General features: G+C 38.9%; 1 pseudogene; it reads left to right on the forward strand.

The window, feature by feature from the left end:
* The first annotated feature begins 10,690 nt into the window (after window positions 1-10,690).
* Window positions 10,691-11,047, forward strand: LOC143601557 (calcium-binding protein KRP1 pseudogene; annotated as a pseudogene).
* The last annotated feature ends 3,455 nt before the right edge of the window (window positions 11,048-14,502 follow it).

Below are 14,502 nucleotides of genomic sequence, written 5' to 3' on the forward strand. Positions count from 1 at the left end.
TCGAAAGATCACTTCCCGCTTCCGTTTATCGATCAAATTGTTGAAAAGCTATCTGGTCAAAATTTTATTGCTTTTTAGATGGGTATTCAGGGTATAAACAGATAGCTATTCATCTTAAGGATCAGGAGAAGACTAGGTTTACATGCCCGTATGGCACATTCGCGTTTAGGCGAATGCCATTCGGACTATGTAACGCCCCATCCACCTTTCAAAGGTGCATGATGAGTATTTTTTCCGATATGGTGGGGGAGTCTTTAGAAATCTTCATGGATGATTTTTCGATTTTCGGAACATCTTTTGAGTCATGTTTAAAAAAACTCGAAAGAGTTTTGAAAAGATGTGTCAAAACGAACTTGGTTCTTAGTTGGGAAAAGAGCCATTTTATGGTCCAAGAGGGGATTGTATTGGGCCATGTTGTGTCAAGTCGTGGGATTGAGGTGGACCGAGCTAAGGTGCAAGTTATTTCCACCTTACCTCATCCCACGAATGTCAAAAGCATTAGATCATTTTTTAGGCATGTCGGGTTTTATAGACGGTTTATTAAGGGTTTTAGTGATATTACCAAACCCTTATGTAATTTATTGCTTAAAGATGCCCCGTTTGACTTTAATGATGAATGTGCTAAAGTCTTTGACATTTTGAAGTCAAAATTAGTTGAAGCCTCGATCTTGCAATCACCCGATTGGAGTTTACATTTTGAAATAATGTGTGATGCAAGTGATTATGCGGTCGGGGCTGTTTTGGGACAACGGGTTGACAAGAAACCCGTTGCCATACACTATGCGAGTAAAACTCTCTCGGATGCAAAACTGAATTACACAACAACCGAGAAAGAGTTACTAGCAGTAGTATATGCTCTAGATAAATTCAGGTCATATATTTGGGGAAGTAAAGTAATCATTTATTCTGACCACTCTGCAGTTAGGTACCTCATGGATAAGAAGGATGCAAAATCGAGGCTCGTCTGATGGGTTTTGCTGCTGCAGGAATTTGATCTAGAGATTCGAGATAAGAAAGGAAGTGAAAATGTTGTTGCAGATCACTTGTCCCGAATTATGGTAGAAAATGGGAACACATACGGGCCCATTAACGAGTCCTTCCCGGATGAGCACATCTTGGCAGTCTCACAAAATCCCTGGTTTGCTCATATTGTTAATTTTAAAGTTTCAGATGACCTACCGGAGCATTGGCCAAGGAGAAGGAAGAAACAGTTGATTTCCCAAGCCAAACAGTACATTTGGGATGATCCAGACTTGTTCAAGATTGGTGCAGATCAGATGATCAGATGATGCATACCCGAGGAGGATGTCAGATCGGTGTTGGAACATGCACATTCGTCTGCATGTGGTGGTCATTTTAGTAGCAAGAAAACCGCTTGAAAAATTTTAACGAGTGGTTTCTTTTGGCCATCATTGTTTAAGGATGCTCACGAGTTCGCGACACATTGTTTAAAGTGTCAACAACTCGGGAGCATTTCTAAGAGGGGCGATATGCCCTTTAACTCGATCCTAGTTGTTGACATTTTTTATGTTTGGGGGATCGAGTTCATGGGCCCGTTTTTGAATTCGCACGGTAATTTGTACATCCTAGTGGTCGTTAACTATGTGTCTAAATGGGTTTAGGTAATAGCCACTAGGACAAATGATCACAAAGTCGTTTGCAATTTCGTTCAAAGTAACATATTTTCTAGATTTGGAGTCCCCCAAACCATCATAAGTGATGGGGGATCTTATTTTAAGAGCTTTAAATTCGGGAAATTGCTTAAACGATATGGTGTTGATCATAGGATAGAAACTCCTTACCATCCACAAATGAGTGGACAATTTGAGGTTTACAATAGGCAAATAAAACAAATTTTACAGAAAACCATCCGGGCGGACCGAAAGGATTAGTCAACTAAGTTTACCGATGCTCCATGGGCCTACCGAACCGCGTATAAAACGCTAATTGTAACCACTCCTTATAGACTTATGTATGGAAAGGATTAACATTTACCGGTTGAAATTGCACTAAGAGCGTTTTGGGCTACTAAACAGGTTAATATGGATTATGATGATGAAGGTATGGCGAGAAAATTGGATTTGTGCGAGATCGAGGAGTTGAGAGACGAGGCATACGATTGCGCGTCCGCTTACAAGGCAAAGATGAAGAAAGTTAACGATGTTAACATCCGGTTGAAGAATTTTGAAGTTGGTCAACGAGTGTGGTTGTACAACACAAGGATGAAGCTCTTCCCGGGTAAGTTGAAAAGTAAGTGGACAGACCTGTATTCGATTGTAAGAGTCGGGAATCATGGTCATTATGAGATTGAAGACTTTGATGATCATTTGAGGCAAGTGGTAAATGGCTATAGACTGATGCCATATTTGGAGATGAAAGACATACACGAGATGGATGAAGAATCGGTGAATTTCATTGTGACTTCACCGGTTTATGAAGATAATTGAGTTCGAGGCACCGTCGAGCTGTAGACTTTAAATTCAGCGCTTACGGGAGGCAACCCGGGGTTTGTAAGTGTATGTCCAGTTTATTTTCATTTGGTTGAGCCTTGTACTTAGTGTCGTCTCGAGTTTTGTGTAGCAAACGCCTAGTGTGGGGAAGCTCGTTGAAGAGTTGGAAGTTTGAGAAGTTTGGTAAACGTTGATCAAATTACACGTCTTTCCAGGTACGTAAAGGTGTTTTGAGTTTGGAACGTGTTCATGGTGATGTCGGGATGCCGAAAAGTGTGTTTTTGAAAAAGTTTGTTTTTGTTAACAGAGCCCATCGCGATACGTGATGGGCTTGTTACTAACTCCATGGCGTATCGCGATGGAGGAGAGGCGTCGTCATCTGTGACGTCATCGCGATACGCGATGATGTCACGCGTATCGCAATAGGGTTCAAACCCTAATTGGATTCAATTGGGTGGCGATACGCGATCGCCACCCTTTTGACCCATCGCGTATCGTGATGGGTCGTGGAGCTCTGAAAAAAATTATACAATAAAACGATTCGTCTTATTCTTCTCCTCCATTCTTCTTCTTCCTCTCCCCTATTCTTCTGCTCTCCGATGATACACCGCCGCCATCACTACCACTCCACCACCGTCCCCCCGTCACCGTCTCGCACACCACCACCACCAACATCTACCCTTCGTCACAACCACACCACCACTGATATCACCACCATCCCCGTCATCACCCTCCACCGTCCAGTACAGTCACCACAACCACCGTCGTTATACCCACCAACACCATCCTTCGCCACTGTCTACTATCATCACAATACCCACCATCATTTGCCACTGACCACTGCCACCTGCCAACACCGCCGTACACCACCTCCACAGTCACTATCATTGCCATCCGTCACCGTCGCTACAGTGAGTATTATTATTCACCCGACATCGAGATATGTTTGAAGCTCAGGAGTCTTCTCGCGCCACTGGTGCAAGAGACAGAGGACTGGGCCCCGCACCATACGGTACGATGGTGAGGAGGTGCCGATTACCCCTGGCATCGAGCCAGCGAATATCATGGGCGATGGACGCGCGTACGCAGCACCAGGTGTTTAGGTTCCTCATCACGACCGAGGAGTACACACGGTTTACTCGCATTCAAGGTATGCAGCTATTGGGTATGAGGACGTTTGATTGGGGATTATTGGTACTTGGGAGGCGGAAGACAGGCTCCGGGGATTGTTGTCAGATCCATGGCTGGCAGTACTCGAGTGTGACTCGAGATCATATGTCAAGCTCACACGCGAGTTTTACTCGACGTTCACATACACGGCCCCCGATTTCGACGAGCCACATGCCGTGTCGTTCTCACTTGGACAAAACGTGTATGAGATGTCGGTCCCTGATTTCGCTGTGGCGACTAGCTTCTATATGCGGGAGTATGTTCAGACTCCCGCGTTCTTAGAGAACTTTCGCGGTTATACGACGCATCAGCAGCTGGACCGACAGTTTTGGAGCTGGTCAGTTATTGGGGCAGATCACGGATGGGGCCAACTCGAGTTCTGTAGTGGCATCCGCTATCAGGGACCCCGTCCACCGATACTTACACCGCATAGTTGCTTTCACTATTGTTGGCCGTCATTCGGCCATCGATAAGTGTAGCAACCTAGATCTGTTGTGCCTCCTGTCTATCATCAATGGCAGATAGGCCAAAATCGCGATGCTACTCCTTACATCTTTAGCCAGAGGCTGGACCTTAGAGGGTGCGACGGCCCAGTTAGCATAGGGGCCCTATATCACCAGGATTGCAGAGAGCCTGGGTGTATTTGATAGATATCTGGTCGAGTATTTCAAATGGGGCCCGGCTACAGAGCCGTTTGGGTTGGCGGATGCTCGGAGGGTCGGGATCTATGACTATGACGGTCCACCGAGGATCATCCCGGTCCGGGAGGGACCACAGGTACCACCGCCTGCAGATAGTGCAACTGATGTGGATATGCAGAGGGGGATTCGTACTCATTGTCAGCACATTCGGATCCCGCGCATTGAGCGCCCCCAGCAGGAGCATCCACTGAGAGAGGCATCATCATCATCAACATCACAGCAGCAGCCACAGCGGCCACTCACATTGGCTATGATTTATCAGCAGCAGTTGGTGATGCAACATGAGCAGATGGCACAGCGGGCCCGTTATAATGATTATTTTTTATTATTATTTACTGCCTTGCTGGTACCGCTCCCAGCCTCATTGATTATCACAGAGCAGCAGCCTGTGGACCCGCGGGATGATGCAGATGACGATCCGCCCGCACCGTAGTCTTTTGGTTACCTTTTTACTTTATTTTGTTTTTATTCTCATGGTCTGTATTATACTAATATTATATTATTGGGAATATTGTATGGGTAACCGGTTGGGTGTCTATGTTTATATATATTTTGATTGCTACTGTGTTTGATTTATTTGTATATTATGTTGTAATCAAACTTTGTGGGTGTTGTTCGCTATAAACCGTTCACGAGACCCCACTCGTCCTCTCGGGCTACTGGGAGGTTTACAGGGCTTGTTGCATATACTAAATGCAATCGTGATTACTACGAAAGTGAGTTAGGTCTATTAACGATTTAACTTGTTTAACAAAATTTATTATGAAACGACTTAATTTGGCTCGGTAATTGTTTTAATAAAATTAACAGAAACTCTTTTTCATAACTCATAAAAGACCTATGTCGTACACTTGTGAGAAGCTTGCTTCTACACGTCTAGAGATTTTGCAGGTTCGGTTGTCATTTTGGTACTTGGTCGAGACGAGAGCATACGAGTGTTTATGAGAGTTTACGAGCCGACTGGTCCTTTTCCAGTCTCATTGATATTAGATGATTTTAGTTTCATAATTTATTTTGTTTTCTTAGTTTAAATGTTAAAAGTGTATTTGTATTGTTGCAAGTAGAACCGTCACATTTGAGCCCCGATTTTTTAAAATTGCTTAACAGTCAAAAAGTCAATTTCAACCCCGTCCCTCAAATGTTCATTTATTGTTTAACTATTTTAACATTGAGGACAATGTAAACCTCAAGTGTGGGGATGGGGGAAATTTGAAAATTTTAACCCGATAGTACCTCGAAGAGTGTTCTGAAACCAAAGTTGTTAACTGTTAATTATTGTCGTTAATTCCAAGTTATAGGTTTCTGGTCATTGTTGGTTTTTCAGCTTCTCAATAGTCTTACTCACAAATGTTTTCATAATGAGAAGTTGAAAATGGGGTCGTTTAGGCAGGGATAACGAGTCATGGGGATAGGTACACATGTTTATATCGGCAACCTTATTCCTCTGGTACGTGTGTGAGTTGACCACATATATATAATACACATATAATATATAGTACACACATGTCATTTGAATGCTTTCATCGATGTTCATGGATTACGGGATCATAGTTGGCAAAATGCAAAAGTGATAGAGGCAACTAGGTTAAGCCTCGTCTAGATGAGCGATAGTGTGGGTACTGGGGGTTGGGCCTCATACATTATACATATGAGCGTGGGTAATGAGAGGGGCGGGGGGTTGGTTCCCTTAGAAACCATTTCGTGGACCTATTTTTCATTTGATTAACCCCGACATTATGTTATGAGACGATCCGGCTTAATAGGTTTCTTTGTATTTGTTTTTGTTTGTGTATTTGTAGTTGTTTCAGTATTAAGCATCACGTTTATTATGCTTAAAAAAATATAGAAAAAAGCCAAAAAGTTGTCTGTTTATATTCAGTTACGTAATTAGTAGTTTGTTTTTGTAAAAAAAATAAAAATAAAAATAAAATAAAAATGGAGATTCAGTTTGTATGTAGTTTTGTTTATTTAGATGTTTTGTAATAAGCCGGGTCGGATCGTTTGAGCTACTTAAAAATTTCCCTTCCATACCATTACACCTAGCCCCGTTACAACCCTTTTTAAGTTCTCTTGATTTGCATTTGTGTCAAAGCAGTTTTATGGACGGACAGCTGTTTATGAGTGATACTGAGAGCAGAGTGATACTAGCACATCTTTTGCTAGTCCAGATAATAAACCGAGAGGAGAGTTATTATATTATGAGGGGTATGAGCCTGTGTGCCTTAACCAGAAACAAAGTCCACTTGTCTGGGCGGCTCTATTGATTTTATTATAGCACTTAACCTTATTTGTGGGATGTCAATCTAAAAAGTGTCAGTATGGGAAACTGGGTATGACCTTAAACCTTACTTGTATTAATGGCGATAATCTACATACCTATGATGGAGGTTGATGTTTGCTTGAGGGCAAGCAAAAGATAAGTGTGGGGATGTGATGTTTGGTAAATGTGTATATGTTTTAGTTCGTTTATTCTTCAGTTTTAATCGTTTATTTAGGAACTTCGATACTTCATACGTGTATTATTAGATTTCAGGTCACAGGCGTTAAAGTACTCAATTTGGACCTGTTGTGACACGGAATGAAGACCCGGGACGTCCAGCACGCGAAACGAGATAAAGTAACAATGTTTGCTGGTGACAAGACCCATCGCGTATCCCCTCAACCTACGGCGGAAATTCCGGGGCGTGAACTGATTGTCACAGCTCTCAAGGTACTATCATGCAATATTAAATATGACAATATCTATTAAATTTAAAAATAGCCATACATCAAAGTAACCAAAGTGCATGAATTAAAATTTAAACAAATAAAACAAATTTTAATATTCTAATTCTTGTGTCTTCTTCTCTAGCATGCAGCCTAAGTTTTCTTCAAATACAAGCTTGAGAATCACATCACATGATAACATGCATATGCGTTAAAAATAAAATACGTTTTGTCAACACAATTTTGAGTGAGTAAATCACCATATTTGAGACTCTATATAATAATAGGTAAAAGTGCAAACTGTTCCTGTGAGAAATACAGATAAGCCATAGTACATAACAATCAAACAACTATAAAGAAAGCAAACCATAAAGAAAGGGCTCAACCAATCCATATAAATGGACAATGGTTACCAAGCAAGGACTAAACCGTGCCATAAAAATGGACATCGGTTGCCGAAGTAAGTAAGTAGCATTCAAATAAAGTAAGTAAGAAAATAGCAAGTTAGGCAAACTGATAAACACACAAGGATAAACAGTTGCGGTTAAGTAATATATAATATAAAAATATCTACGAACGCATATATCCCCATAACAGTTAAAATAAGTAAAATAGGGGAGTGAAATACTCACCTTAGAATAAGCAAAAGAATAAATGCATTAAGAATGGTAAGAGAATAAACGTCACACTTGAGGTGATTCAACGGGAAGTCCTAAGTAATAATAATCGAAGAAATACTACGGATCAAAACAATATATTAATATGACTCGAGATTAAGAGTTTTTAATATAATTGCTTTAAAGACTATTATTATTTTTATAAAGATTAATTAAATATATAATCACAAAGTAATTCTCTACGATGTTGTGTTTTCCAAGGGTGTTACAATGGGCTTGCTTGAGGACCCATCGCGTATCGCGATGGGATTTAATTTATCTGTTGACTTTACGCGATGGACCAGTGAAGACCCCATCGCGTATCTCGATGGGGTCGTCAGACGGGAGTTAGTGTTTTAAATCATAATTTTCATCATAAACAACCCTAACTTGTTTGGGACGAAAAAAAGCAATTTCCAGCAGCTCCAAGAGGCGATTTCACCATCATAGCTTGTGCCAAGACCTTACACATGATCCATATCAACCATATTGAAGATTTAACAATGTCAAGGCTCGACTAATCTCCTCGAATCTCACCCGGGATGTACAGTTTGTAACTTTTACAGTTTTTCTCATGTGATTAAGAACACTCTTGTATAATTATTGATGATTGATATATGATTATTGATGTTTGGTGAATCTGTGTGTTCAATCGGTTTAGGTTTACGTTAGTCTGAACGATTTGTTACCAGTTGCTAGATAATTGATCATATGATTGTTTGGTTAGATTGAATACGCTAAAATATACGATTGCCCTTAACTGAGTCACACTGCCAAGGACTGTTTGATAACTAGTGTCGTGTGTAAAGTGATTGTTGATGTCTAAGGTTTTATCTGATTGATCAGTCTGTAGTTAGTCATTAATAATTTATCTGTTAGGTTGCATGAGATTACTGTAGGTTGCTTACTTGAATTCCCGGGTGTGATTTGCTTTGTTAATTGCTTGAAACTCGTTTATTTGCTTACTTGCGTAGCTCCATAAATTCACTTTATTTGCTTGTGTGATCAGCACTAAAATCAGTTACTTCATAATATTAAATCTGTACACGAATCACATTGACCACATACTCCTGGTGGATACGATACCTTACTTATCCTATCTAGGTAGTTTAATTAGGTTTTTGATTGACTTGAACAACGGTCATCATGTATTTGTTTTTAACAGGCCGCGACTAACGAATGTTAACTCCGTTAGTCTTTTTCTGACGTGGCCATCCCAGTTGGCAAAAACTTGATTACGTGGAACGTTACATGGCGGCTGACTGTCTCCATCCCATCACAAAACCCATCATCTTCAACCTAATATTCTTTACAACCCATAACCCACAACACCACCAGTCCACCACCCCCGCAACCATCGCCGGAACCCGACCACCACCATGCCCATCCACAGCAACCACCACTGGAACCCACCACCTGCAACTGGCCATCTTCCGGGCATCTTCTCCGACCCCCAATTTGCCGGAGTTCTGCCCTAATCTTGTCGAAGTTCATAAAACCCAGATCCGCTCTAAACCCAGACCCAATTGCTTGTATTTAAGGTGTGAGACAATGGTCCTTTAGTGAGCAGGGTAGCGGCAGTGGTGGCCCACGTGAGTAGAGTGGCGGTGGGTTAAAATCCTTCGGATCTGGTCCAATTATATCACTAATATTCGATTCCGGCGACGGCGGCGGTTGCTTCTCCTCCGCCGTAGCCGGCTGAACCGGAACCCTAACCTCCTTCTTCTGATTCTTCGATTTCTTTGGCGTGAGTGAATGATCTCGTCCTCGGTTTTTGACATTTTTGTTGATCCGAATATTATTATTTGGACTGCTAAAACTACGGTTGATGGTGGTGGGTTCCAGTGGTGGTTGATGTGGATGGGCATGGTGGTGGTCGGGGTTCCGGCGACGGTTGCAGGGGTGGTGGACTGGTGGTGTTATGGGTTGTGGGTTGTAAAGAGTATTAGGTTGAAGATGATGGGTTTAGTGGTGGGATGGACACAGACAGCCGCCACGTAACGTTCCACGTAATCAAGTTTTTGCCAACTGGGATGGCCACATCAGACAAAGACTAACGGAGTTAACATCCGTTAGTCGCGGCCCATTAAAAACAAATACACAAATAGTTGGTACTACCAGCAGGTAAGTGTAAAGTTGGGACTGATATTTACCAATAGAGCATAGTTTGGATTATTTAAAACCAATTTTCCTTATTATTATAAAAAAAACCTACATTTTTATATGAATCATGAGCTTGTGTAGACTCATGAGTCTAGTCAAGCTAGGTATGTGAAATTTATAATCAAGCTCTTTTATTGGACTAGCTTCAGTTTAGGCTCATGCTCAAAGTTTAATCTCAGTCCAGTCTAAGCTTTTAACAAGACGATCTGATGTAAATCACGAGTGGCTCAAAGCATAACCTTATTTAAGGGTCATTGAACACAAAACATAAAATATTTGTAGTCATTTTAAGTGTGAATTATAAGACGCTTATTTGATTATCTTTCTTCATTCAATCATTATTTAGTTTAGTGATTAATATCATAGAGAAGCCAGCAAACTAAATATTGATATTGCATGACCGGTTATGAGGATTGAGACGCCTCGGCTAAGCCGAAAGAAAAAAAATCCTCTAGACCCTAATGAGTAAGATAAAGATTAAAGACTATTCGGAAAGCAATTGTGGCTAGTATATGTCAGCTCCTACGTATTTGTACTTTATACCATGTTATGTTTTTTTTCATAATATAATAAAATATTAACGACAAGAATAAAAAAGCAATTGATCTCTACATTTGGTCAAATGACTTTGTCTCACTTTCCCATTGTGTGGCTTAATTTGTCAACTCATATTCTTAAACCAATAATTTCATTGGAGTTTCCCCTAACAAGAAGCAAAATGACAATGAATCCTACCTCCTCTTTCCTTGAAAATATCACCATGTGGAACTGGTCAGCTTCATATTATCATCATATATACACCAATTCACAACTTCATTCCCATCAATCTCTTTGAACATTAAGCATGGCTGCATCGAAGAACCAATTCGAGTTTCATGATCATTTGCCCATGATTGAGGAAAAGCTCGGTGGCGATGGTTTGATCGGAGAATTATGCAAAGGGTTCCAACTATTAATGGACCCCGAAAAAGGCGTTATCACATTCGATAGCTTGAAGAAGAACTCTTTGGTTTTGGGCTTGCAGGATTTGAGTGACGATGATTTGTCGAGTATGTTGAGAGAAGGCGATTACGATGGCGATGGTGCATTGAATCAGATGGAGTTTTGTGTTCTTATGTTTAGATTAAGCCCCGGTTTGATGAACCAGTCTGAGTTTTTGTTAGAAGAAGCTACTGAACATGAGTTTAAGAGTTCACATTGATAGGTTTTTATTACTGTTATTAATTAATTCTACTTGTAATTTTATGTTAAGGATTGTTGTTGAATTTTGAGATTAATGGATACTAATTTAACTGTTTTACTTTCCATTTGTGTGCATTAAGATGTTTTAATTAATTAATTTTGTTGAATGGCCAACAAAAGAAAATTTATTAAAGTTAAAATGACAAGTACAAAACAATTCTAGTCATATATGGTGGATTTTCTCCTAAGGGTTGTCTCCAGTACTCAAGGGAATGACGATGAGCCGGTAAGCAAATGGTTACCCGTCCGTGATTCAAATTGATCAATTAAAAAAATGAAAATTTGTTGTTTTAACTGTCAAATATGAAAAGAAGTATAAACAGAAGGAAAAAAAGGGCCAAAGCCCAAAACATACGGCGTCTACACTTGGTCAATTGCGTGTTGATTTTTTTTAAAAATTTAATTTAATTTAAAACAGTTTTTATAAACCTTTTTAATCTCACATAACTTTAATATCACGTTTAATATTCGAGTTCGGTTTTTGTTTTTATAACAGCTTTTGATGTATTATTGATTACGAAGTTACATATGATTCACTTGTGAGAATCCATCGACTACTAGGTCATAGGTGGATGTTTCCACGGATACATTATTGTGCGCGTTCGTTCGTAGCACGCTTTTGGATGTTGCTTCCATGTGGAAGGATGACCAAATATGAAATTCCGTAGTTTTTTTAATTTATTATTTTTCTAAACCATATTAATTACATTTGTCATTAACATGTAATTTCGTTTAAAATCGGAAATGTTTGATAAAAAGAAGCCCATAAACCTCAAAGTTCCGTTCATGGGTGTGTGCCTCACATATCCTCTGATCCTCATCACCTTATTCGAATTAAAATGGTAAACATCAAAATATTAAATTGGTTAATAGATTCTGTTTTCCCCCATAGATCTAATTCAAGCATAGTATGTAAACAAAGTACTGTTAGGAAAGAAAAAGTTTTATATAACTATTTTTTTAATGAATATTTGTTCTTAAGACCACTTGTTACATCTTTGTTCGTTTATTTTTCTCCTTCTAATCTAAATAAATGTGTGCATATCAATGCTGTCTAAAATATACAGTTTCACTTAATTGATATGTATAACACAAAAATAATATATCAACTTTACATAACTTTGAAGATTTGAGTCATTGATCATTTGAAGGCCGGTCTGCGATCCTTCACACGAAATAACCTATACTTCACACCTTCCTTCTCTATACGTAACCGGCGTGAGTTTTGTTTTAAGAGAGTATTTTGTTGGATATCAAACGTTTCACTAACAAAGTCGGGGTTTAAAACATGTTAGAGGTGATATACGTGATCTAGAGATGACTTACTAAAAGATATATATTAAATTTTTCAAGTGTATTGTTTTTGTTAAAAACGTTTTAATAACATAAAACTACTTTGGAACACTTAACAAGATGTGTAACCAAGATGGTAAACAGATCATAATATTTTTTAACCAAGAAGATATTATTCAGAAATATGATAATCGAATTGTTAGTTTTGACAAACATCCTAAATATACTTTTAAATATGTTATATTATTGTTTAGAAGATAAATTTTGTCTACGTTATTAGGGATGAGAATTTAGAAAACACTACACACAACAAGAATACAATACGAAAAGAATGTTGATGTATCTAACCTATTTGAAAAAATGGGTTTGTGTTGGGTTGGATTTTAATGATCAAACAAGTTGTTTTTGGGTTGGCATTCTAACCTGTTTTGTTAAACATGTTGGTAGAAGCCTATTCGAGATGGCTAATCTCCCAAGATAGTGACCTAACCGCATTCTTCTGCAGTTGATGTTACGGATCAGCCTCACGCTTCAAGCAGCTTTGCTCAGCATCTTCTGCCGATTGTCAGCCTGTTCAGCTGACCTCAGAGGATTCCAGTCACCCGGCACAGCATGTTTATTCTCGGCAGCGATGACAGTCTCTTTCCCAGGGTCAGACTACTCCATAAGATCAGCAGTCTAGCCCAGTTGCTCCCCTTTTAGGCGCCTTTGAGCTGGTTAGACTCCAAAGAAATAACAGAGAGAGCGAGACATTGTTTTATCAATTTTCTTCTTACTTTAATACTCAATGATAAAGCTCTTAAATAGGCATACAAAGATGCAAAATATTAAAGGTGCAGATGCAACTAATTAGGAGAACATGGCTCTAATGCATATACCCACTAACCTAATAAACTAACCACTAACATGACTTAAAAACAAAACAAATAAAACACATTCATAATAATAAACGTGGTCTAATTCATAGTTAACTTAGGCACGTATCACATGTCGATGTACCAACCTGTTTAATTAAGCAGGCCAACCCACAAACCCTTCTTTAACGTGATTTTTACAATCAGCTAACCGATTAACAAGTGTTCATGTTACACGATGAGTTGTCTTTGGATTGAACCATTTAACTTGTAACACCCAAAGTTTGAAAAATACGTTGCAATCTATTTCTTTACGGAAATTTGGTCCCAAAATTTATGTCTTTTGACATCCATAAACCATTATAGGTTTAGTCAATAAAAAAATTACAATAAAACAAAAGACAATATATTTTAAAAAGAATTGAGTCATTTTATTAAAGACAACACTTGACAAAACTCTATTTAAATGTCATTAAAATCAATAAACTCTCGACTTGGTTACGTGTGTCCATAATTCGTCTCGAGCACTTGATCATACTCCTACATCTTGTCATTTAGTTTTACCTAAAGCATAACAACTCCACAAGTTAGTGTTATGACATATATTAAACATAACATGAAGCTATGCATCAAAACAAAATTGAAACTTAACAATACTAGTAAGGCTATGTGTAGTGGAAGGGTGTGACACGTGACGCCCAGTCAGCATGGAGTGGAAATTTGTTTTTGGGGTGTAATGGTGTAGTGGGCTTCAAGTTGGGTCCACAATGTCTTTTTTTATTATTTTTTTTATAATTAAACTAATTAAATAAAAACCAATTTGTTTAAATAATTAAATAAAAATACATTAAAATTAAAAAGAAATACAAAAAAAAAACATAACTAAAAAAAATACATAACTAAAAATATTAAAAAATATAACTAAAGAAAAAAATTAAAAAAACATAACTAAAAAAAAGAAACTAATATCTGTAATATTCGTGTATTTTTTCACGTCGTCGTTGAAACAATAATGCGGTTTCCTCGTGAAACCCCTCCGCTTTGAGGGATTCGTAGTCGTCTTTCATTTGTTTTAATTCCAACGTCTGGTTCAGCTTTTCTTGTTGTTTATTGGATGCTCTAAGGTCGGCTCCTATTACTGTGGCATTTGTTTTCAAACGACCGACCAACTCGTTTATTTCAACGGGCTCCGTATTGAATCGTGTTGACGAAGAACATTTCCCCTTATTTTTTCTCGATCTCCCGCGTGGTCGAGGCAACTCCTCTA

Source organism: Bidens hawaiensis, unplaced genomic scaffold (assembly GCF_021521415.1).
Source record: "Bidens hawaiensis isolate Kalapana, Puna unplaced genomic scaffold, B.hawaiensis_p1.1 tig00056737_1, whole genome shotgun sequence".
Classification (NCBI taxonomy): Eukaryota; Viridiplantae; Streptophyta; class Magnoliopsida; order Asterales; family Asteraceae; genus Bidens; species Bidens hawaiensis.